The sequence below is a fragment of the Odocoileus virginianus genome, chromosome 15 (genome assembly GCF_023699985.2).
Source record: "Odocoileus virginianus isolate 20LAN1187 ecotype Illinois chromosome 15, Ovbor_1.2, whole genome shotgun sequence".
NCBI lineage: Eukaryota > Metazoa > Chordata > Mammalia > Artiodactyla > Cervidae > Odocoileus > Odocoileus virginianus.
Window position 1 is genome coordinate 64684629 of NC_069688.1, and position 26966 is coordinate 64711594.

Below are 26966 nucleotides of genomic sequence, written 5' to 3' on the forward strand. Positions count from 1 at the left end.
AAGCAGAAACCATGCTTAGTAGTGGGTGTGTCTGGTGATGAAAGCAGAATCTGATGCTGCAAAGAACAATATTTCATAGGAACCTGGAGCATTAGGTCCGTGAATCAAGTAAATTGCACGTGGTCATAAGAATCAAAATGGCATCCTATGAATCAGTGAACTAAAATGGGTGAGAATGGGCAGATTTAACTCAGATGACCATTTAATCTACTACTGTGGGCACGAATCCCACAGAAGAAATGGACCTAGTAGACACTGAAGAGATCAAGAAGAGATGGAAAAAATACACGGTAGAACTATACAGAAAAGATCTTTATGAACTGGATGACTATGTTGGTGTGGTCAAGTCAACCAGAGCCACACACTCTGTAGTGTGAAGGCAAGCGGGCCTTCGGAAGCACTGCTGTTAATCAAGTTAGTGGATGTGATGGAATCCCAGCAGAGCTATTCACACCCTAAAGGACGATGCCATCAAGGTGCTGGCATTCAGCATGTCAGAAAATCTGGGAGACCCAACAGTGGGCACAGGACTGAAAAAGGTCAATCTTCGTCCCAGTTCACGAGAAGGGCAGTAGCAAAGAATGTGCTAACGATCAGACAAGTCCGCTCATCTCCCATGAGAGTAAGGTCATGCTTAAAATCTGGCAAGCTACGCTTCAGCCTTATGTGAACCAAGAGCTTCCAAATGTCCAGGCTCGGCTTAGGAAAGGAAGAGGAACCAGAGATCAAATTGTCAACATTCGCTGGGTCATAGAGAAAGCAAGGGAATTCCAGAAAAACATCTACCTCTGCTTCATCGACTGCACTAAAGCCTTTGACTTTGCGGATCATAAGACACTGTGGAAATCTCTTAAAGAGACGGGCATACCAGACCATCTTACCTGCCTTCTGAGAAACCTGCATGAGGGTCAAGAACCAACAGTCAGAACCCTGTGTGGAAGAACCGATCGGTTCAAGACAGAGAAAGGCGTACCACAGGGCCGCCTGCTGTCACCCTGTTTGTTCAGCCTACTGAGCCCATCATGAGAAATGCCGGGCTGAGTGAGTTACAAGCTGGAATCAGATAGGCGGGAAACATCAACAACCTCAGAAGGGCAGATGATACCACTCTAATGGCAGAAAGTGAAGAGGAACTTAAGAACCTCTTGATAAGGGTGAAGTAGTAGAGAGAGAAGAGCTGGCTTAAGACTAAATATTTAAAAAAAAACTAAGATCACAGCATCCACCCCCATTACTTCATGGCAAATAGAAGGGGGAAAGGTGGAAGTAGTGACAGATTTCCCCTTCTTGGACTCCGAAATCACTGCAGATGGTGACTGCAGCCATGAAATCAGAAGACAATTGCTTCTTGGCAGGAAAGTGATGACAAACCCAGACAGTGTGTTGAAAAGCAAAGACATCACTCTGTGGCTGTATAGTCAAGGCTATGGTCTTCCCAGTGGTCACATGTGATTGTGAGAACTGGACCATAAAGAAGGCTGAACACCAAAGAAATGAGGCCTTTGAACTGTGCTGCTGGAGAAGACTCCTGAAATTCCCTTGGACAGCAAGATCAAAGCAGTCAATCTTAAGGGAAATCAACCCTGAATAGTCCTTGGAAAGACTGATGCTAAAACTGAAGCTCCAGTATTTTGGTCATCTGATGCAAACAGCCAACTCATTGGAAAAGTCCCTGATGCTGGGAAAGATTGAGGGCAGAAGGAGAAGAGGGTGGCAGAGGATGATGCAGCTGGATGGCATCACTGACGCAATGAACATGAACTTGGGCAAACTTCGGGAGACGGTGAGGGACAGGGGGACCTGGTCCGCTGCAGTCCATGGGGCTTCAAAGAGTCAGAAACAAGTGAGCAACTGGACAGCAACATACATAGAACTGAATTTATCTGCTAGAAAGCAGAAATTAGCACAGCACTGTAAATCAACTACACTTCAACAAAATAAAATTTTAAAGTAATAAAATTAAAAAATAAACAAATTCAGATATTACCACTTGCTTTGTTACAAGCACAATTCTAGTGTCAGACTGCCTGGTCTAAAATCTCATTCAAATACTTACCATCGCTATGAGCTTTAGGAAGTTCATAGAGACCTTCCTCGCTATGCCTGTTTCGTTATTAGTTCAATAAAGAAACAATACCTCTTACTTCACAGTGCTTTAATTAAGGTTAAATATGTGACTACAGATCATTTCCTTCAAACAGTATCTGAAACATACAAGTGTTCTGTTCACATATATTTTGCTGAAGACTTACAAAATAGATATTTGTTGAAAAATGTTATAATTTATAACTTACAAGTTTATTGATATCCTCTATAGAGGATTTAAGACACAACTTGAAAATGAAAATTAGTGCTCTTCCAGGGCCCAAGAGGAAGACTGCTCTACCTATAAGGGAATGAACGCTGAGATGGCAAAAATATTCTCCTAGCTGTCAGAAGTCCTTTTTTCCTTTCTGTTAACATGACCCACTCAAAGAAAAAAGTTAAAGAATGACTAGCAAGAACCTCATTGAAACAATCTCTTCACAATTACATAAAGCAGAATTATCTCCAGTCAGTTAGTCACAGCAACAAGTAGATGATAGGATGTATTTAACTAGTGCACTATGACTTATCAAAAAATTTTCAAAAATGTTGAAGATTTTTAAATACTAGGTTGTTGTCTTTAGGTTATCTCCCACCTCTTAGAGCAATAACATCACAAAAAAATACATCTTTCACACCAAATAGCTGCTGGAGAAATTACAAGTTAAGTGCAAAGGCGCGTGTACACTGGACGCTGTTGGTGGCCCACACCGCACTCCCTGGGGCCAGCTTCAGCCGCAGCTGTGGCAGGAAGCGCCTGCGAGTACTGTGGGCTTCCTTCCTTAAGCTCTCGGAGCCTCTTGCTCTAAAGGCACAGTCCTCAAGCACAAGGATATGTATATATGTATCCTCTAAGAGCAGCCTTCAGGCAGTGAGACGAGAGTGTCAGCGGGTGATGTCTTAGCTCTACATTCTTTGGAAGGATAATTCTGAGGTTCGTTATACCTGGTTTCCCAAAGGGCCCCCAGCAAGTCTGAGTTCAGTCACTTGAACTACTAACTAGCTCAAGATCCCACTTCTGATTGGCTTCCCCTCCAAGTCTCTCTCACTTCCCCCACTGTTCCACTGAAGCATTCTGGGATCAAATAAACTACCTCTGCCTAAATCAAATTTAGATCAGATCTGTGCCTAAATCAAAGGAGTTGCTTTTGGAGACCCTTAACTATGATAAGAATCTCATTACATTGAATTTTAATCTAATCATCTCTGTAATTAAGTCCAAGCATTCTTAATAAATTGCATGGATAATCACATGAGTTGATCTATTGTCAATAATTCTAATCAATTTTCATTTTCATGACTTCCTCTGTTATCACCAGAGTCGGGTTGCTGATATCAAAATAATTACATGTGCCTTACTATTTCTATCACCATCCCTCATCCTTTTCATCATTAGAAAGTCTTTTGTAACATCTATTCAAATATTCTATTGTAGAAAAGGAATTAATATTCATGACACTAAGATAATTTTCAAATTTCAAAGTGAATGTATCTCAACAAAAAAATTATTTATCTAATGTTAGAGATATGGCATCATATTTGCATGGCCTTTACTCCAGATCTGTACAACTTACACAATATTTTGCTCAAGATTTATTCAGCAAAATAGATGTATCTTTGAAATTTTCTTCCTTTCTCTGTCAGACTGACTGTTGATGCTCTAGTGAATTGTTTATAAAATGAATGCCGCATCTTCCTTTCAGCTGACAGGTTTCTGAGGTTTGCTGCTTATTAGCGTTGCTTGTTGTGACTTAAAATGCAGGATCTATTTTCCCCCAATGTTGTTGAGTATTTTTTCCTTAGTGAACTAGAAGAAAATAAACAGAATGTTCTTATTTACAGGTAACTACTGAGTTGTCCTTCAAATCTCCTTTGAATTTCCATTAGCTTCTCCCTCCATTTCTCAAATCTTAAAGATGTAACAGGATCTAATGCACAATTTGAGATTTTTTTTTTTTTTAGTTCTTTGTGTTGGAGTTGTAAAATATAGAAATTTATTTCCAGGGTCAGAAAAATCATGTCATTGAAATCTCTCAGAACTGTTGGCACTGAAATAAGAACAAGACTAATGGTATATTCAAAGCAATTATTTTTAGAAAGAATCAAATTTTTGTCATTCATCTCCCCACCCACCCATCTCTCCATTCATCAAATTTGTATTAAACGCCTAGAATGCTGGGCATTGAGCTGGGCACCAGAAATAGCAGGCATGAATATCTCAGGCCCCGACTTGAACAAACTCAATCTAGTTGAATAAACAAACATGTAAAAGATGACTGAATTTTACTTTGACAGGTACTATGGTTGAAGTGTCTCCTTGAGGCAGAGGGAATGCAGAGGCTTGAGAGAATCCCGTTCTCTGAGGACACCTTCATGGAGGGGGTTTTACTGGGGAGGAGTTCTGAAAGGTGAGCTAGGAAGACGAGAAGAAAAGGTGGGTGCATCGGGCACAGGCAGTGATAGCAGCGAGTAGCGGGCAGTTTTCACCTTTTCTTTGTGCTGTTTTGTTCAGATTTGGGTGGGAAACGCGAACGCTTTGTTTTTTGGTTTTTGGTTTTTCTGTAGTACAGCGAGGAGTAGGAAAGAATTCATGCTGGCAAAGCGAGCAAAGGGCTGGGTCTTGGAGGAATTTGGATGTAACAGCACAGGCAGTTAAAGTCTTCCAGTAACTTTAAGGCAACAGGACTGCGTCCCAGGGCCTGTGCGGGCGGAGGACGCGGGGCGGAGCGGGGCGCAGCGCCGGAGCCCAGAGCCGCCGGGCGAACCGCTCGCCGGCCGCGCCTCGCACCGTCACCCCGGGGGCGCTTCCGGCGCTGTTCCCCATTACTGAGTCTCCACATGGTCTCAGAAAACAAAAGCAAATATGTAGTGATGGAAAGACATCTCATCAAGAAGGAACAAGGTAAGGGAGGCTGGGAAAGGTGAGCTCAGAATGAAATGGAAAGAAAGATAGCGCCAAGTCGTGTCTGACTCTTGCATCCCCGTGACCCGGAGCCCGCCAGGCTCCTCTCTCTGTCCACGGGATCCTCCAGGCCAGAACACTGGAGTGGGCAGCCTTTCCCTTCCCAGGGGATCTTCCCGACCCAGGGATCAAACCCAGGACTCCTGCATTGCAGGCTGGTGCTTTATGGACTGAGCTACATGGGAAGCCCCAGGCAGATATCTAATGAAATTAAATAAGATATCTAATAAATATTTTCAATCAAAATCAGTATGACTTGGTGATAAATTAAATTTGAAGAAAGCAAGTTATGATAGTTCTCAAAACACTTTTAAAGTAAAAGTTAAAAGGGCACAAGAAAACCAGAAACTGAGAGGCCCCCTGACTCACTGTCGGGAAGCCGGTCTGCTGCTGCTGCTATTAACTGACCAGAGGAGCCGATTTCGGGGTTGCTGTGCTGTGGTCTGCACGCTGTAGGTCAACAGCAGAGAGCATTTTGCATAGGAAAGGCTATAAACGTGCTTGGTTTCAGAGAGCCTTCGGGATTTTCAGGCTGGCATATCTGGCAAAACATCTAGGAACAGAGATATATAGACAGATGGAAGATAGATAAATGATACATAGGTAGATGGTAGATAGGTGAGTGGATAGATAAACAGCTATTGGAGGCAGGGACAGAGACCAAAAGACACACCATTTAGAAAATAAAGCATATACAAATATGGTCGTTATTTGTGTTTTGGAGTGTTTGCAGCTGAGTGATTATTGCGGTTGTCCCTCCCCTCCAGAAAAAGGGTATCGGTTTAGAAGAAAATCAGAGAGTATAAGAAGATCAAGCAATACACACAATAAAAAAGTAGTAATTGGGAGTTCAAAATAGACGTTCTAGAAAAAGTGCTGTCAAATGTGACAAATGTTAGAGATCAAGTAAGTTTTTTTAATGTTACATTTTCAGTTTATAAATTCGTATATCTTATCTGTGGGTAAATTGTGTGAATATATTCATTCTCTCTAGAGGAAAGCTAAAAGTTCTAAAAGTCAGTAACGTTAAACACAAAGTGATTTCAGTGCTGCCACAGACGATAATATTTCACAATAAAGTCAGAGCTCACATAAATGGAGATAATAAGATAATTGGTTTTGATAGAGAAAATGGAAACCAAATGATAAACTGGCAACTGATCACACATCTTTTTTTTCCTAACGAGAACACATTCAGTCTGTACTTGGTTTTTTGTTTGTTTGATTGATTGATTTTGTTTTTTAATTTAATGTGTGAAGTCTCAGAGTTGTCCCAACCACATAATGATAAATGACTTAAATTTTCAAAGTGAAGCAAAGTTCTTATTCTCAAAGCTAATAATCAACCACCATCCCAATAATTAGGATTAATTTTTGGCTGAATAATGGAGAGGAGACATAGTGACGAACAAAGCCTTTTGCATAGGAGATATATGTATATATATGTATATACACATGCTGTGCTGTGTCTAGTCGCTCAGTCGTGTCTGACTCTTTGTGACCTCATGGACTGCAGCCTTCCAGGCTCCTCTGTTCATGGGGATTCTCCAGGCAAGAATACTGGAGTAGGTTACCATGCCCTCCTCCAGGGGATCTTTCCAACCCAGGGATCGAACCCAGGTCTCCCACACTGCAGGCAGATTCTTTACCATCTGAGCCACCAGGAAAACCCAAGAATACTGGAGTGGGTAGCCTATTCCTTCTCCACGGGATCTTCCGATCCAGGTATCAAACTAGGGTCTCCTGCATTGCAGGTGGATTCTTTTTCAGCTGAGCTACCAGGGAAGTCCATACACACACACACACACACACACACACACACACACACACACACACACATAAATGGAGGAGGGCAACCCACTCCAGTATTCTTGCCTGGAGAATCCCATGGACAGAGGAGCCTGACAAGCTACAGTCCATAGGGTCACAAAGAGTCCAACAAAACTGATGTGACTTAGCGCATACACACAGACACACATATTAGATAATTATATATATATTGCAATTAGATTGCATAACATATACTATATATTTAAACATAAAATACAAATCATAAAATATTGAATATATTATAAAATTTATATACTAAAAGATAATTATGTAAACTGAAATCTACTTTTGTGTTTCAGACATATGTTATATTCAGCAATGTTTCCTTTAAAATAACTATATAAATAAGAAATATTTCTACTTACCCATAGGAAAAAAATACAGAACCTGAGAATATCTGATTAAAATAATTTATAAATAAAAATTGGAAATATTTCCTGAAAAACAATCTTATCCTCATTACAACATAAAAATACTATATACATGTTACAAGAAGCAACTATTTTTAATTACAATTATAGGAAAACAGCTTTTATCAGTATATCTTTGTATTCTTATTGCCCATGACATTGAAAACATCTTCAATCAGCATTTGATTATGTTAATGATCATGCCAACAATATAGATCAAATAACTTATATTTTTTGGTAACTATCAGTATTTTACTATTACCACCACCCAAGAAAAGTTGTAATTACAGTTCATTAACTACTAACATGGGATATACTCTATGATGAATGTCAATCTTATGTTGTCCCAATTAATTTCAACCATTGTATTCTTAAGGTAACTGGTTAAGTATTCAGTTAAAGAGGGGGTGTAATGGCATCCCACTCCAGTGTTCTTGCCCGGAGAATCCCATGGACGGAGGAGCCTGGTGGGCTACAGTCCACTGGGTCGCAAAGAGTCAGACGCTACTGACCGACTTCACTGTCGCTGTCGTTGAAGCTGGTATATAGTAAAAACGGTACATCTAGTTTTAGACTGAAATTTAAGTTTCTGTCCTAAAGTACTATGCTGAAATCAGCAAACTCAAAAAATACACAACCCATCAATTTATCTGTGTAAAAAAGAGCCATAATTTTCACTTGCAGTGTAAGATGGTAGGCTGGAAATATATATCTGTGTTTTATCCATCCCTCCAACTACTCCGAAAAGATTCTGAAGTATAAAATAAATAACTTCCTACTAGAGACAATAATGAGAGGTACATCAAGGAATAAAAGATATTTCAACAAACTTTTCAAAGATTAAGGGATATGTGTGCAGACTGACAGATGAAAGAGAAGAGATAAAACTACAGGCCAGAATATGCCATAAAGACAGAGCTGAATAGCTGTGAAAATATTCCCCTGATAGTAACCTGGAAAGGATTTGGTCTCAAAGTCAACCAGCAGAACAAAGAGCCAAGTGAGAAATCATATTAAAAACAGGAAGATTGATTCAAAATGTTTACAGCAAATAAATTTGCCAGTCAGCAACATGATTTCTCTTCTAATGTCTCTGCACCGACAGCCAGACTTTCCCCTGGGACGTAACGTTTGATAGCATACTCCAGAAAAAAAGAAATAATCTGTTTGGAGAAAGCCAGAGTATGACTCTAAAGCAAGCAGCCTCCAGAAGTTCTTGTTCCTATATTTGTGTGGCCCACAGTTTATCACGCAGGTCCCAGGTCTATCAGTGCACATAAGCCATCTAGTCTCATGCCTCACCTCTAGTAAAAATCCTCAGTCACCTAAGAAAATAGACCTACCTCAAAAAAGTCAAAGGAAACCCATCACATCCTCTCAGTTACACTGTTTTAAATATGAACATACAACTAAGCATCATCATATATAACATTAAATACAGAAAAGTTTAAAAATTTAGGTAAAAACAGTAAAAGTGATCAACAGATAAGACAGAAATAATTCAGAACACAGAAAGCAACTTCTAAAAACTTTAATTATGTAACTAGTGAGTTCAAAATTATGTTACTATTATATCATAAACTAATAAAATAACAGAATGTCATTTCTTAAAAGAAAAAAAGAAAAGCTCTTAGAAAAAAACTAAAATTTCTCAAAAGAGAGTGAAATGGAAAGTACAGTAGAAGGAATCTCCTAAAATATAGAAGAAAAAAGGCAGAAATGTGGAAAATATATAAAAAATATAAATAATACAGAAGAGCAGTCAAAGAAACACAACATGCATCAGTGAAGGAAACAGAGAAAACAAAGAGAGAGTGGGTGTGGTAGAAATAATTTTAAAATGGACCTTAAAATGGTAAATATGACCAGATATTGAACCTGTACTATTACATCACCTGGCAAAAGGGATTCTGCAGATGTAAAAAGGTTGTCAGTCAGCTGCCTTTAAGTTAATCAAGAGAGCACTCCCTCGGTGGGCTCAGTTTAATCAGGTGAACCTTTTCGTAGCACAGAATTTTCTCTGGCTGGTAAAGATAAAGGAGCAGAGACTGGGAGCATGCAGTGAAGTCATGCCGGCGTTTAAGATGGGGCAGGGCCACGTGCCAGGGAATGCACACGGCCTGTGGGAACTGAGAGCGGTCCCTGGGTGACAGTCAGCAAGGCAGCAGGACCTCAGCTCTTTTAAAACTGATTTGTATTGGCATGCAGTTGCTTTATACTGCTGTGTTCGTTTCCGCCATGAGGAAGAGTGAACCAGCGATCCACACCCTCTTTACTGGGTGTCCTTCCCATCTGGGTCACCACGGAGCACTGGGCAGTGTTCCCTGGGCAACAGAGTGGCCTCTGGTTAGTCAGGTCTCTTATACAGGGCATCACTAGGGTGTCTGTGTCCATCTCAACCTCCCAGTTCATCCCACACTGCGCCCCCCACCCCGTTTCCCCTCCTTGGTGCCTGTACATCATTCTCTGCGTCTCTGGCTCTGGTTCTGCAGTCACAGGGACTAAATTCTGCCAACAAACGAATGAGCAAGAAAACAGATTCTTGCATGAACAGAGAACACACAGCCCTCCTAACACCTTAATTTCAACTTTGTGAGACTAACTGAAGAAGTCAGCCAGACCCCCCCTGAACTTCTGACCTAGAGAACTATGAGATAATAAATAGATACGAGTTTGTAACAAATGACATAGCAATAGAAAACAAATACAGGGGGAAAGGATGATGGTGTGATGATCATAAAGATGATGATGACAAAGTAGAAGGAAGAATTCTGCATATCTGAAGAGGCCATTAGCATTTAGTTCAAATGTCCTTCCCAGTGTTCAACAAAAAAGACCCACAACTGGATGAAACATTGCAAAATTTTGGGACACCAGTTATTAGTATAAAGAGAAGATGCAAAAATATCCCAGGTGGAGGAAGAACCAAAAGCTATTTAACAGAAAAGTTAAACCATTAAGGCAAACCATTCAATATCACGGTAATCCAAGTCAATGCCCTGACCAGTAACGCTGAAGAAGCTGAAGCTGAATGGTTCTATGAAGACCTACAAGACCTTCTTAGAACTAATACCCCCAAAAGATGTCCTTTTCATCATAGGGGACAGGAATGCAAAAGTAGGAAGTCAAGAAACACCTGGAGAAACAGGTAAGTTCGGCCTTGGAGTATGGAATGAAGCAGGGCAAAGGCTAATAGAGTTTTGCCAAGAGAATGGACTGGTCATAGCAAACACCCTCTTCCAACAACGCAAGAGAAACTCTACACATAGACATCACCAGATGGTCAGTACCAAAATCAATTTATTATATTATTATATTCTTTGCAGCCAAAGATGGAGAAGCTCTATACAGTCAGTAAAAACAAGACCAGGAGCTGACTGTGGCTCAGATCATGAACTCCTTATTGCCAAATTCAGACTTAAGTTGAAGAAAGTGGGGAAAACCACTAGACCATTCAGGTATGACCTAAATCAAATCCCTTATGACTATACAGTGGAAGTGGCAAATAGATTCAAGGGATTAGATCTGATAGAGTGCTGAAGAACTATGGATGGAGGTTCGTGACATTGTACAGGAGACAGGGATCAAGACCATCCACATGGAAAAGAAATGCAAAAAGGAAAAATGGTTGTCTGAGGAGGCCTTACAAATAAAGCTGTGGAAAGGCCTTAATAATAGCTGTGAAAAGAAGACAAGAAAAAGGCAAAGGAGAAAAGGAAAGATATACCCATCTGAATGCACAGTTCCAACGAATAGCCAGGAGAGATAAGAAAGCCTTCCTCAGTGATCAATGCAAAGAAACAGAGGAAAATAATAGAATGGGAAAGACTAGAGATCTCTTCAAGAAAATTAGAGATACCAAGGGAACATTTCATACAAAGATGGGCACAAAAAAGGACAGAAATGATAGGGACCTGACAGAAGCAAAAGCTATTAAGAAGAGGTGGCAAGAATACACAGAAGAACTGTACAAAAAAGATCTTCACGACCCAGATAATCACGATGGTGTGATCACTCACCTAGAGCCAGACATCCTGGAATGTGAAGTCAAGTGGGCTTTAGGAAGCATCACCACAAACAAAGCTAGTGGAGGTGATGGAATTCCAGTTGTTCAAACCCCAAAAGATGCTGTGAAAGTGCTGCACTCAATATGCCAGCAAATTTGGAAAACTCAGCAGTGGCCTACAGGACTGGAAAAGGTCAGTTTTCATTCCAGTCCCACAGGAGGGCAATGCCAAAGAATGCTCAAACTATACCACACATTTGCACTCATCTCACATGCTAGCAAAGTAATGTTCAAAATTCTCCAAGTCAGGCTTCAACAGTAGAATGAATCATGAAATTCAACAATGAATCGTGAAATTCCAGATGTTCAAGATGGATTCGAAAAGGCAGAGGAACCAGAGATCAAATTGCCAACATCCACTGAATCATCAAAAAAGCAAGAGAGTTCCAGAAAAACATCTATTTCTGCTTTATTGACTACGCCAAAGCCTTTGACTGTGAAATCTGTGGAAAATTCTGAAAGAGATGGGAATACCAGATCACCTTACTTGCCCCTTGAGAAATCTGTATGCAGGTCAAAAAGCAATAGTTAGAACCAGTGGGGCAAATCAGGAAAGACTGGTTCCAAATGAGAAAAGGAATATGTCAAGATCCTATATTGTCACCCTGCTTATTTAACTTATATGCAGAGTACATCATGAGAAACGCTGGGCTGGAGGAAGCACAAGCTGGAATCAAGATTGCTGGGAGAAATATCAATAACCTCAGATATGCAGATGACACCACCCTTATGGCAGAAAATGAAGAAGAACTAAAGAGCCTCTTGATGAAAGTGAAAGAGGAGAGTGAAAAAGTTGGCTTAAAGCTCAACATTCAGAAAACTAAGATCATGGCATCCAGTCCCATCACTTCATAGGAAATAGATGGAGAAACAGTGGAAACAGTGTCAGACTTTATTTTTGGGGGCTCCAAAATCACTGCAGATGGTGACTGCAGCCATGAAATTAAAAGATGCTTACTCCTTGGAAGGAAAGTTATGACCAACCTAGATAGTATATTAAAAAGCAGAGATATTACTTTGCCAACAAAGTCCATCTAGTCAAGGCTATGGTTTTTCCAGTGGTCATGTATGAATGTGAGAGTTGGACTGTGAAGAAAGCTGAGCACTGAAGAATTGATGCATTTGAACTGTGGTGTTGGAGAAGACTCTTGAGAGTCCCTTGGACTGCAAGGAGATCCAACCAGTCCATCCTAAAGGAGATCAGTCCTGGGTGTTCATTGGAAGGACTGATGTTGAAGCTGAAACTCCAATACTTTGGCTACCTGATGTGAAGAGCGGACTCATTGGAAAAGACCCTGATGCTGGGAGGGATTGGGGGCAGGAGGAGAAGGGAAAGACAGAGGATGAGATGGCTGGATGGCATCAGCAACTCAATGGACATGAGTTTGAGTAAACTCTGGGAGTTTGTGATGGACAGGGAGGCCTGGCGTGCTGCAGTCCATGGGGTCGAAATGAGTCAGACACGATTGAGTGAATGAACTGAACTGAGCTGAACAGAAAATTACAAATAAACTAGCATAGACCGGAGGCCCCAAACCACAGTGATTGTGTTTTTTTTTTTTTTTTAATTTAGACATTCTGTTTTGAATCCTGACACAGCTACTTGCAAGCTTCGTGATCTTACTTGATTTGTCGGTTGCCAAGTTTCTTTTCTGTAGCACGGGTGTAATGATGTTATATCATAGGCACATTGTAAGAATTCAATAAATATATACATAACATGCAAGTAATGTGGGATGTAAAAAAGACAAAAATAAGATGGAGAAAAGATTTGGAATGATAAATGTATTATTTGAAGTTAAAAGGCCAACTGATAGAAACGAATTATAATAAAAATAATGAGGAAAGAGCAGAAAGAACGCAAGTGAACTAACCGGAAACACCTGTGTATTTCTTCTGATGCTTTCGATGAATGAGCTGCTGTAACGGTGAAATACCTAAAGCCAGTCCCTCAGCTATCGCAGCAAACCTCAGTCTCCGTTCCACGGAGACATGACTCTGGAGTTCCTTCTTACCTGTCCTGCATGGTTCCATCTTTTCCACTTTTCCAATGACTTACTACCATGCAAGATCTCTGGTTCTAAAGAAGAAATGGCATTTCCCAGGCGGCACAGTGCTAAAGAATCCGCCTGCCAATGCAGGAGACGCAAGAAACGTGAGCTGGACCCCTGGGTGGGGAGGATCCCTGGAGGAGGAGACAGCAGCCCCTTCCAGCATTCTTGCTGGGAAATCCCGTGAGCAGAGGAGCCTGGTGGGCTGCAGTCCTTGGGGTCGCAAAGAGTCACACACGACTGAGTGACTGAGCGCGCACACACAGACAAGTGCAAACACCTTTCTTACCGCACATGCCTCTGTGACCACAGGTCCGTTTTTCTAGCTCCGTTTGGGGCAGTCGGTCCTCAGGACTGACTGTGTTTGTTGCCTCTGAACCCTTTACACCCATCCTTCTCAAGGCCACCCTCCAATCTAGCTGTGCCCTACAGAAGCATGACTGAAAATAACAGGTGCAATAAAAATGATATTGTACATTAAACAGCAGGCAGATAATTGTATTAAGTTAGTAAAGCGAAAAATAGAGGTGTGATCGTATCATCTAGCTGAGAAGATTAGTAATAGAACAACCCTTTAAAAAGACTTCCTCTGGGTAGTGGGAGGGGTTTAGAAAGAAGAGACTAGTAATTTTTACTTTTCATCATAAACACTTCTGATCTATTTAACTGGTTCTTATGGGAAAAAATGAGTTGAGAAAATAATTTAAAGCTATGACAGCATAAGTCATTCATTTTCTGCTATTTACTAGCTGGAGAAGTTTCATATTCCCATATAGGAACCTATGCTATCTTTGAAAAAAACGGTCAATACTCTTTTCCATTTCCAAAAATAGAGAATTATATTATAGCTGTATACTTTGATTCAGAAAACACTATTTCTGAGTTTTTAGAGACCTGATTTTTGACATACAGGCCCTGCACAAAATTACAGCCTCAGCATTCTAACCTTAAGCAGTTCCCAGTTACATCTTATAACCAAACCATTTAAAAAACCATTATCTTCATAATACTAAAGTATAATAACTTTGTAATAACAGCATCAACCAAAATTAGCAGGAGGGTGCCAGGTGATTAGGATCCGGCTCAGAAGACGGCCTGAAGGAGAGGTCGCTCTGGCCCCCAGTTTTCCAGCCAAGCCCGCGGCAGTGGAGGAGAAGGGGAGAGGAGTCCGCACTATGCACCTTGTTCAGCTGAAGAGCCAAGTACCCAGACAAACGCTCCGGAGCGGAGATCCTGTAGCCTCAATCAGACGTGCATACGCGTGAATATACACGCACTTGCGTGCACATGCAGACCTCACACAGATTTCTGATCTGGAAAGATTTCCTGTCTATTCAAGATGAGGAATGATCAAGTGCAGGATCTGTGTAAGAAAGCTACCAGTACATAAAAGGAAAGGAGCAAGAATAAAAAAGCAGAAGACGGAAGTTTTGCTCTGGAGCAGCTCAAAATTGAGGCAAAGGATTTTCCCAGTTACTCAGAAAAGCAATAAATGTAGGGACCTTTATATAAAACAAGCTTAAAGCAGAAGGGGCCCAGCAAAGAATGCTAACAACAATCGGAGAAAACAGATGAAATTGGCCTGGAAGAGAGGGTTTGGCTTCTAAAGCCACAATTGAGCTCTTGCACACGTAATTCCCACTCTCATCCTGAGCACAGGGGGCCTCGGGCAAGGCTCCTGCCCCAGGAACAGGCTTTGTAAGTGGCTTCCACGCCCTCATTTTACTTGCTGTAAAATATATAAGAAACAAGATCACAGTTCTCATTTTATAACCATATCACAAAAGGGTTGAGCCAGCAATTCCCTCAAACCTATATTTTCCCTGCCTGCAAGACTGCTTATGAGAACCTTTTTTACCTTCTCTAGACAGCCTTGAGGATGCAATGATCAACACTGGGTTGTTTTAACCTTGGCTGCAGCAGGTGGGGAGACAGAAATCCACAAGGACAGAGACAAGTCAGGGCCCATCACAGCCAGTTGGTTACTCTGGGGCCTTGTGCTGTCGGAGCGAACGGGATGGTGAACTTGAAGTCCTCACTGACCGCTGACTCACAGCGTGACAGTCTTCACCGACGGCTCTTCTCCGGCTCGTCTGCGGAAGTTCTCAGACTGAGAGCAGTGTGCTGGCGAGCCGCCCCAGACCCCAGGACGCAAAGCGTGGGCCCTGCTTCTGGACTTTGCGGTGAAGGAGAGAGAAGGAAGCCAGCTGTACCCACTGACCCGCACCCAGCGGCCTCGCAGGCCTCCTCACTCAGACAGAGCTGGCTCCATCCATCCCGCTTTGAGTCTCTAGTGGACGGGATTTCTAAATCCTCAGGGAAATCAACATCAGACTGCACCAATCTCCTGCTTTTTCTGGGGAGATGTGCTAAAACTGAAATGTGTGGATTGAAAAACAAAGAACTCTTCACTGTAAGTACAGTAACCTAAATATCTGGAGGAAAAGACTTCTAAGCGAAACCCTGGTTTTAAACAACTTTGTGGAAATTACTTTCTGTCCATAGCAGTATCTCTATATGCCCCCAAATTCAAGAAAACACTCACATGTAAATGTGATTCCTCATTGGCTTTTTGATGTAATGTGGGCAACTAACCCAGAAGTACTGGTATTCTCATAATGCCCCATCACCATCGATTCCTATATTGCTCTCATCAACAAAAAATGGGAAATTAAGTGCAAATTATAGGAAATTGCTTAGCTATTTAGTCAGCAAAAGAAAAAAGAAAATATGTAAATAAAGGTAAATAAATTCCACGAGACATAATATAAGCACATACTGATACCAATAAAAACACTAGATTTTTTCTTTTACATTCTTTCTTATATATACTAAACAGTAAAATAACAACCATAGTAAATTTTAATAAATATGAGCAACAAAAATATATTTTCAAAATACAGTACAGATCATGATATCTTAAGGAAGTCTAAATTCTAAGGGATAAGGAGGTACATGACAAATATTTGTCTAATGTAATATTTTACAATATGCACATCAGGGGTATATTATCTAGATTTTATTCTCAGTTTATTCCATGAATATTTGCAATCGACCAGTTGTGAATGCCTGTATAATTTAGGTACAAAAAGTACAGATTAGAAATTACAATTGACATAAAATAATTTATGTTATAAAATACATTTCAGTATATTTTTGTACTGTGTATGTCTTGTATTTATATAACTTTTAAAAAGCAAAAAATAAAAATACAAAACAAAACTTAGTTCAATCTACAAAAATATAGGTAATTTATAGCCTCCAGGGGCCTGTGTATAATATTACACAGATAATCCAATCTTCAAATTCAACAACTATTTATTTAGTTGTAGTTTTGAAAAGTATGATATGAATCCATTAATTCATGTTACTTCTGGAGAAAAAACATCTGATACCCAATGTTAATTTTCCTGCCCTGAGCATATAACCAGAGCCAAGACATATTCTTGTTTGATTTTTAAATGCCATTTAAATGTGTCTCTGCATCTGAAATTTTTGCTCAAAATTTATACAACTACATTGAATGATAAAATGGTAAGGACTAACATATTTAATGATCTAAGATATAATGGCTCAAAAAATGAAATTTGGAAACACTTTAGTACATGGAAATTTAAGACCAGCATTTTGAGGGGTACAAAACAAAAATTGATTGGGAGTTGAGGGTTTAAAAGGCTCTTCATTGGGCCAACTTTTTATTTGCTATTAGATGAAATGTCTACCAAACACCCTGAGACAGAGTAATGACAGAAGTGAGTTAAATCATTCTTTCCTTTCCACGTGTGGGAATATTGGAATTTCTATAGCTGGTGATACTGTGTTCCATGTGTTTAAATATTAAACGCATACACCAGTGTAACCTCTAGGCCACAAGATGAAGTGAACCAAATTTATATTCTCTTTCTAGGTTTTTTTTTTAATATATCTTCCTCTTTGCCTTAGGAAAATTCATTTCAGGAAAAGTTATGAGTACCTTTGAAAAGTCATTATGTTACCTTTTCCAGAAGAAGGTCCATGTTTTGGTCATCTCTACTTAAGGAATACAAATTAACTGAACTTAGTAATCATAGAGGTCACGGGATACTGCAAAGAGTGAGACACTGTATTTCTGCTCCTTACTTAGCGATGCAAACTTAAGCAAGATATTTAACTTCTTTGAACCATGATTTCCTAGTATGTACTGAGATCATGATACCATTCTGGGTTTTTTTTTTTTTTTTTTAATTTATTTTTCTGGCTGCATGTGGGATCTTAGTTCCCTGACCAGGGATTGAACCCCTGCCTTGGAAGCACATAGTCTAAACCACTGGACCACCTGGAAAGTCCCATGATACCATTCTTTTAGGGTAACAAGAAAGATTAACTGGGGAAAAGACCCAGAATTGTCAAAGCAATGCTGAGGAAAAAAACAAAGTTGAAGGCGGAGCCCTCCTATATTCCAAAGTACAATGGTTGATTGGAAAATTTTTCAGTGAAAGATTCTGGAAAAAGGCTTTTTTAAGGGACACCATTCAAATGTCTAGGATCCATAATTGTTCCAGAGATCTGAAGCAGCTGGTCATTTCATGAATCATTTAAGTGAGAATGGTTGGTAGCTTCATAGAGCTATTCCTGCCAACTCAATTCCTAAGCAAGAATACTTCCCTGACTTTATGCATAAGCCTCTTCTGTCCTACACTCAGTAGTCATATGATGGATATGATCGGCTATAGAGACTTCCCACTCAGCTACTTGATGCAGACATCTCCCAGCAGCACTAAAGACTTCAAAAAACAGTGGAGATCATAAGGGTCCCAACTGAGCTCAGAGGAGAAACTCCTGACTCTACACTTGGGGATAGGATTGGGCACACTAGGATGTTTTAGACTGGACACCCTTTTTTAATGTATATTTTGCAGTGTGCAAAATATATATATTGAAATATACATTTTAATATATATTTTTCAATATATATTTTGTCAAGTTGCTTCAGTTGTGTCCAGCTCTTTGCGACCCTCTGGACTGTAGCCCACCCAGCTCCTCTGTCCTTGGATTCTGCAGGCAAGAATACTGGAGTGGGTCGCCATGCCCTCCTCCAGGGGATCTTCCTGACCCAAGGATCAAGCCCCCGTCTCTCATGTCTCCTGAATTGGCAGGCGGGTTCTTTACTACTAGTGCCACCTGGGAAGCCCATATTTTAGGACAGCTAGCATCTATGTAGCTCCGTGTTTCAGGCCCTGAGCTCATGACTTGACATGCGTTGGTTTGTCATAGTAAGTGTGGAGTCAGCACTATACTTCCCTCCATTTTGCAGATAATACAGAAGCCTGAGGGTTTCATTAACCTGCAGCTTCTCATGGGTCAATCAAGGGTGGAGTCAAAACTCTATTCCAGGTGTGTTGACCTGAACGTCCATGTTGCTAGTCACTATAAATGGATTAAGAGAGACCATTGCTCCAGAAAGTCAAGAGTGGAAAAGGGGCGGAGATGGGGGTGAGAGTTGGGGAAACGATGCTCCCCTGTCCTGAACTTGGGGCTTCCCCTGTGGCTCAGATGGTAAAGAATCTGCCTGCGATGCTGGGGACCCAGCTTCAATCCCTGGGCCGGGAAGACCCCTGGAGAAGGGAATGATGGCAACCCAGTCTAATATCCTTGCCTGGAGAATCCCATGGACAGAGGAGCCTGGCAGGCTACAGTCCATGGGGTCGCAAAGAGTCAGACACGACGGAGTGACTGAGCATGCAGAGGCGTCTCCCACCTCGGCCTCTCTGTTCTCCAAACCACAGACACGCCGGTCTGGGTCTCCATGAGGATTTCATGCAGCACCTCTCAAAACATTTGACGGACAGCTTGAGAATTAGTAGAGTGGGAAGAACACAGCTCACCATCCCAACACACACACCCACGCTCGTGCGCACACGCAGACTCGGGAGGGAAGGGCACAGCTCACCATCCCAACACACACACCCGCGCTCGTGCGCACACGCAGACTCGGGAGGGGAGGGCACAGCACACCATCCCAACACACACACGCATGCTCGTGCGCACACGCAGACTCGGGAGGGAAGGGCACAGCTCACCATCCCAACACACACACGCACGCTCGTGCGCACACGCAGACTCGGGAGGGAAGGGCACAGCTCACCATCCCAACACACACACCCGCGATCGTGTGCACACGCAGACTCGGGAGGGGAGGGCACAGCACACCATCCCAACACACACACGCACGCTCGTGCGCACACGCAGACTCGGGAGGGAAGGGCACAGCTCACCATCCCAACACACACACCCGCGCTCGTGCGCACACGCAGACTCGGGAGGGGAGGGCACAGCACACCATCCCAACACACACACGCATGCTCGTGCGCACACGCAGACTCGGGAGGGAAGGGCACAGCTCACCATCCCAACACACACACGCACGCTCGTGCGCACACGCAGACTCGGGAGGGAAGGGCACAGCTCACCATCCCAACACACACACCCGCGATCGTGTGCACACGCAGACTCGGGAGGGGAGGGCAGAGCTCACCATCCCAACACACACACGCACGCTCGTGTGCACACGCAGACTCGGGAGGGGAGGGCACAGCTCACCATCCCAACACACACACCCACGCTCGTGCGCACACGCAGACTCGGGAGGGGAAGGGCACAGCTCACCATCCCAACACACACACCCACGCTCGTGCGCACACGCAGACTCGGGAGGGGAAGGGCACAGCTCACCATCCCAACACACACACCCGCGCTCATGTGCACACGCAGACTCGGGAGGGGAGGGCAGAGCTCACCATCCCAACACACACACGCACGCTCGTGCGCACACACAGACTCGGGAGGGGAGGGCACAGCTCACCATCCCAACACACACACCCACGCTCGTGCACACACGCAGACTCGGGAGGGAAGGGCACAGCTCACCATCCCAACACACACTCCCGCGCTCGTGCGCACACGCAGACTCGGGAGGGAAGGGCACTGCTCACCATCCCAACACACATACCCACGCTCGTGCACACACGCAGACTCGGGAGGGAAGGGCACAGCTCACCATCCCAACACACACACCCACGCTCGTGCGCACACGCAGACTCGGGAGGGAAGGGCACAGCTCACCATCCCAACACACACACCCGCGATCGTGCGCACACACAGACTCGGGAGGGGAAGGGCACAGCACACCATCCCAACACACATACCCACGCTCGTGTGCACATGCAGACTCGGGAGGGGAGGGCACAGCACACCAACTCTGAAGAAATCCCCTCTCCCACTCACCTGTCTCCCCACTTTCCTCCCTCCCCCTCACCTTTCTCCCCACTTTCCTTTCCCAGACTCACCTGTCTCCCCACTTTCCTTCCTCCCACTCACCTGTCTCCCCACTTTCCTCCCTCCCCCTCACCTGTCTCTGCACTTTCCTTCCCCACACTCACCTATCTCCCCACTTTCCTTCCTCCCTCACCTGTCTCCCCACTTTCCTCCCTCCTCCTCACCGATCTCCCCACTTTCCTTCCCCCACTCACCTGTCTCCCCACTTTCCTTCCTCCCTCACCTGTCTCCCCACTTTCCTCCCTCCCCTTCACCTGTCTCCCCACTTTCCTCCCTCCCCCTCACCTGTCTCCCCACTTTCCTTCCCCCCACTCACCTGTCTCCCCACTTTCCTCCCTCCCCCTCACCTATCTCCCCACTTTGCTCCCTCCCCTTCACCTATCTCCCCACTTTCCTCTCTCCCACTCACCTGTCTCCCCACTTTCCTTCCCCCCGCTCACCTATCTCCCCACTTTGCTCTCTCCCACTCACCTGTCTCCGCACTTTCCTTCCCCCCACTTACCTAATCTCTCCACTTCAATCTCTTTATTGCTTTGGGTGTGGACTGGACATGTTACGGCACCAGCTTCAGGCTGTCTCCTTTGTAAAGTCAGGCCTCCCAGAAGCCTTCCTCACTTTGCTGTGGAGAAACTATCTTCTTGGAGATTTGGCCAAACCTGAGATCACAGGAGCCCTGTGTTAACACAAGTTGCTCAAAAGGAGAAGGAACTTTGAACTCTTCCATTCAACAAGAAATCCATCTTCTTTATCTTGTCCCTTTTCACTGCTGGTTATATAACAGCGGATCTGTGATGAGGGTGATGGCTTTCATTGTATGGCTATGCAAATGAATTCCAGGTACGCTGTCAGATGATGAAAGGAAAAATGATGACAATTTTATTCTACTTGTTCTAGAGTAAACATTGGTAAACTCATTACATGATACACCTTCACTGAATATCTATGAAGGAAGAGTCTCTAATGACTGGTTTTGTCTTTATTTCTATTTGATAAATTACATTTAATTATGGCCTAATTAGATAACACCTTTAGCATTAAAAAAAAAATAAGCCATGTAATAAGGTATAATTTCTGAGAACAGCATAAATTCTAATGATTGTAAATAAAGAGACCTCAAGACAAGTCTGCAAGTTCTTCAGAATGGTTTGGTTTATGTTTCTTTAAGAGACTAGTGTGCATAATATGAAACTTTATTCGAAGTGTCAATTCTAGAATTCTTTATGAAAAAACAGTTGAAGAAATCAGTCTCACGTGGAAATGCATTTTATAATAGATACAATCTACCCACTAAATGAAGCTTTGGAAATTAAAAAATAATTACCCACCAAATTCTTCTCTAATTGAGCAACTACTAATTAAATCAAGCGCTCAACTAGTTAATCACAATTAAGCAGTACATTTCAAAGCCTCTCCCAATTGACATTTAGCCAAGAATTGCCTATGTCTCTCCCTTGAGTCTCCTCACACCATCCCACTGTTTTCCTGCATTTCACAAATTGAGTTAGCAGGGTATCTAAGAGATACCTGAAACCACTTTCACCGGTCAGCCTCCTGACCCAGTGGGCGAAGCCCCATCTCCTGCGTTGCAGGCGATTCTTCACTGCGGAGCCAGCGGGAGCCTGAGGTCTTAGATGATCCCAAGTCAGTGCTGAGGACCCAAACCACACACCAGTCTTGCAACAAGGGAGTAACCTTGTTGTTTGCAAGAGCATCATTTTGCTTCAGCTGACAACTCCTTTGGGCATACTCTGGATACTGTCACCTACAGAATTTCTCTGGCTTTGGAACACTAAATTCAGACCTCATGCTAGCTAAACACACCTTCCAGTCCTTTCAGGAAACAAGGTGGATGATCTGCGTCCCTGTGCAAGCTGTGGAGTGATGCAAACACCCACACATGTGAGGCGACTGAAGCCATTATAAGCCAACGTGGGGCTTCAGTCCGGCTCCGGAACCCTGCGAGCTTTCTCTTATTTCTCTTGGTGACTCTCTTACCTCCTGTTATTTCTTTCTCTGAAGAGTTTATCTGTATATTTCACAGAGAATATAAAAGCCTTTAAAAATAATCAACTCAACTTTGCCCCATCACAGTCATGATTCCCGGGTGCCCAGGCAGTAAAGAAGACGCCTGCAATGCAGGAGACCAGGGTTTGATCCTGGGTCAGGGAAAACCCCTGGAGAAGGGCATGGCCACCGGCTCCAGTGTTCTTGCCTGGAGAATCCCATGGACACAGGAGCCTGGCGGGCCGCAGTCCACGGGGTCGCAAAGAGTCAGACACCACTGAGGGACTAACATTTTCAGTTCTTTTCACTCATAATTCTGCCTAAAACGGCTCCCTTCTTTCCTCGCCTCTCCTGTGGCACAGGTGTGGTATTCTGGGGGACGTCAGGGAGGATGTGGACCGGCTGACCCAGGAGCTGGAGCCCGGCCCCTGGTGCATCTTCTCTCCACCGTTGCTGCGTTGAGTGCTTCCAAGGACGCAAGCCTTGAGAGAGTGACCTGACGTGGAGACCACCGGAAAGTATACGTGACTGAACCCCAGGAAGGCCTCTATACGGACTTTTAAGATCCTGACAGGCAGAGATCTCCGCTCACGGCAAGCCTTTCATGGACGTTCTCTGCTTATTGAAACTGCCACCTGCCAGTCTGGAGGGCCGCCTCTTCCCTTAGTTCGTCTTGTCCCTCATTTAAGGGGTCACTGTTTGGTCTCATCTGAGACCTCTCAGGGTTGCAAACCGACAGACAGCCTCATCCCTCAAGAAAGTAAAAGCGTCTAAACAGAGATCCCAATACTAACCTTTTTCTCTTTATAGGCAATCAATCTTTGTTTTTAAAAAAATGTATTTATTTTTAATTGAAGGATAATTGCTTTACAGTATTGCGCTGGTTTCTGCCGAACATCAACATGAATCAGCCATGTCCTCTTTAAGGATTTGTCTGTTGTTAATCACTCCGGCGCTTTCCTTGTTCTTGCCTTCAGTATCTGCTCTAACCTGAAAATCTTTCCCATCACACACACAATCGACAACCTCCTTCAGATGCTTTTGAACTCTGGTGTCGGAGAAGACTCTTGAGAGTTCCTCAGATGGCAAAAAGATCCAACCAGTCCATCCTAAAGGAAATCAGTCCTGAATATTCATTGGAAGGACTGATGCTGAAGCAGAAACTCCAATACTTTGGCCAGCTGATGTGAAGAGCCAACTCATTAGAAAAGGCCCTGATGCTGGGAAAGATTGAGGGCAGGAGGAGAAGGGGACGACAGAGGATGAGATGGCTGGATGGCATCACCGACTCAATGGACATGAGTTTGAGTAAACTCCGGGAGTTGGTAACGGACAGGGAGGCCTGGCGTGCTGCGGTTCATGGGGTCACAAAGAGGCGGACACGACTGAATGACTGAACAACAACAGGCCCACATAGAGGCATCCAAAGGCCATGATGTTCAAACCAAACACATCAACCCCTCATTTCCACTCTAAAAACAAACGTCTCCACTATTCCTTATTTTCGTTTACAGCACTAGCCTTTACCCAATTAAGTGAAAAACCTGAGAGGTGCTGTTTCACAAATAAATGTGTTTAAATGACAACAGAAAATAGACTTATTGATGCAGGTTACATTCAGAAGGATGTTTGAAAGTCAAACTTAACATAAAAATTGCTTTAAAAGTATCTGACACGAGTAGTCTAAAAGCTAACAATTATTGTAACTAGTATAGCCATCTTTCTTCTTCACTTCCTCTCCACCACCAGTTCATCACTAAACCATCTTGTTTTTATTTCTAAATATACTTTTATATCACCTACTTTCCTCCAGTTCTCCTTCACTGGCCTGTTCTAAAGTATGCGCCACCCAGCCCACTCTCCAGCTCACACCCAGACCACGGGAACAGCTTCCGAACTGTTCTGCTGACCCCAGTCCTGTCCCTCTTCAGGTCTTCCCCACCTTGACCTCTATCAAAGGCCATCTGATTGTCAGCACTTCTCCCTCTTCCAGCAGCATCCTTCAAACTGCACTGTGAATGCAGTCTGCCTGTGTGCACGCTCCGCTGCTCAGCCGTGTCCAGCTCTTGGCGACCCCATGGATAGCTCTGGGTGATATGCACATGTGTCGCATATATTTCTGCTTTCCCACGCTGCCAATTTATGCCAGCTCCCCTGTCCCTCCTCTCGGTTTTCTGAACTCACCTAACTCCTCCCCACTTCTGGCTTGCACGCCTCCTGTTGTCTCTGCCTGGAGCACAAGTCTACACTGCCTCCTCTTCCCTACTTTCGGCCACGTGACCTTCTACTTACTTTCTTAGTTTAAGTTTATAGTTTAAATTCTCCAGGAAACTTTGTGAGTCTGCGTGTGTTAGTCACTCAGTTGTGTCCGACTCTTTGCGACCCCATGGACTATAGTCCTCCAGGCTCCTCTGTCCATGGGATTTTCCAGGCAGGAATACTGGAGTGGGTTGCCATGCCATCCTCCGAGGGATCTTCCTGACCCAGGGATCAAACCCGGGTCACCCACATTGCAGGCAGATTCTTTACCATCTGAACCACCAGGAAGCCCCCTAGGAAACTTTACCTGGTACCTTTCAATCAGTAATTTCCAAACTATAAATCATGGCCCCACAGAGTGTTATGAAATAATTTCACTGTGTCTATAACTAGTATTCTTTTAAATGGTAGAACATTATACCATAGCATGAACTAGGATGAGATGGAATATACACTCCATTACTTGTAACTATGGTAAAGTACTATTTTATAAATTTCTGTGTATGTGTGTGTGTTGATGGTGAAGGAAAGTATATTTTTCTTACAATGAGTCATATTCAAAAATAAGTTGGAAACATAAGTTTGCAAACCACTGTTGTAAGTGATGTTCGCCATTTGTGTGTTTTATAACACCAGCATTTTTCGTTTAGCCAGATGAACACATTTAGGCTGTTATCTGTGTATCTGCAACCGAAGTGTTGCCCTTCGTAAGATTTAGGAAACAAAGGAAGTGAAGACTTGTTCACTTTCTGCCCATGTCACCTCATGTTTATCCAGCCACTGTAAGGAGGCCGCAAAGCGAGGAACCTTCTTACGGCTCTTTTGCCATAGATGCTGCTACTGCTGCTAATTTCAAGCTCAGCAACCACTATGAACATGGGCCCAGCAGGCAGACGTGCCTGAGTGCAAATGCCTTCTCTGCTGACTGCCGGTTTAAGTCATTTTGCAAACTGCATAACTTATGGCAGCTTCTTTTTTCTCATCTGTCAGTTGGAGATGACACTCTCTGCCTTACTGGGTTATAAAGTTAAATGAGATAACATGCCCTCAGAACAGCATCTAAGAAGTGGAAGACATTTGATAACCGTTGGTCTTCTTTATTCTCTTTCTTCTTCCAGTCTCCACATATACAGTAAGCACTGCGAGAATCCAGGCTTGGTCTCCTAACAAAGGCCTTTCTAAAATACAAACTTAATATTTATTTTATAATGCAATTATAATGTAATCAAATTAATTTCCAGTACGATATAAACCAAACTAATGACATCACGATTCTCTTAATTTTTTTCACCTCATGTCTATTTTCTTCTGTTCCCCTGCGCGTGGCTCAGCAGGCCACCTGTTGGGGTCAGTCTCTCAGTAATTCAAGAATAACATGCAAATTTCCAAGTCAGTTTTGGACATCCAGAACCTCTTCTATATAAATGGGGTGATTTGTGATCCAATAGAGGTATCTGTCAGTTTCTAGTAGATTATGTCCATCGGTGGAAGGAAAATAAAGTCTTAAGATCCTATTATGGCTCTGCCTTAATGTGCTTTATGAAATAACTGAAAAGACTTATGATTTAGTTGACCTAACAAAAAGTTACTGTTTTATTCTACCTCAGTTCAAGTCTAAAGAGTTTTTCCATCATCACTTCTTAGAATGGTCATGAAATTCTATACAGATAATCTATTAAAAACATAGGAAAGTGAAAGCCGTGTCTGACTCTTCGCAGCCCCATGGATTGATTATACAGTCCCTGGGGTTCTCCAGGCCAGAATACTGGAGTGGGTAGCCTATCCTTTCTCCAGTGGATCTTCCCGACCCAGGAATTGAACCGGGGTCTCCTGCATTGCAGGCGGATTCTTTACCAGCTGAGCTACCAGGGAAGCCCCCAGTGTGAAGAAGGAAGCAACTGAAGATATAACAACTCAATGGAAGGTACAAAACAAGAAGAATCCTCAATACCAGTAAAAGTCTCCTTATTAAAATATAGATAATG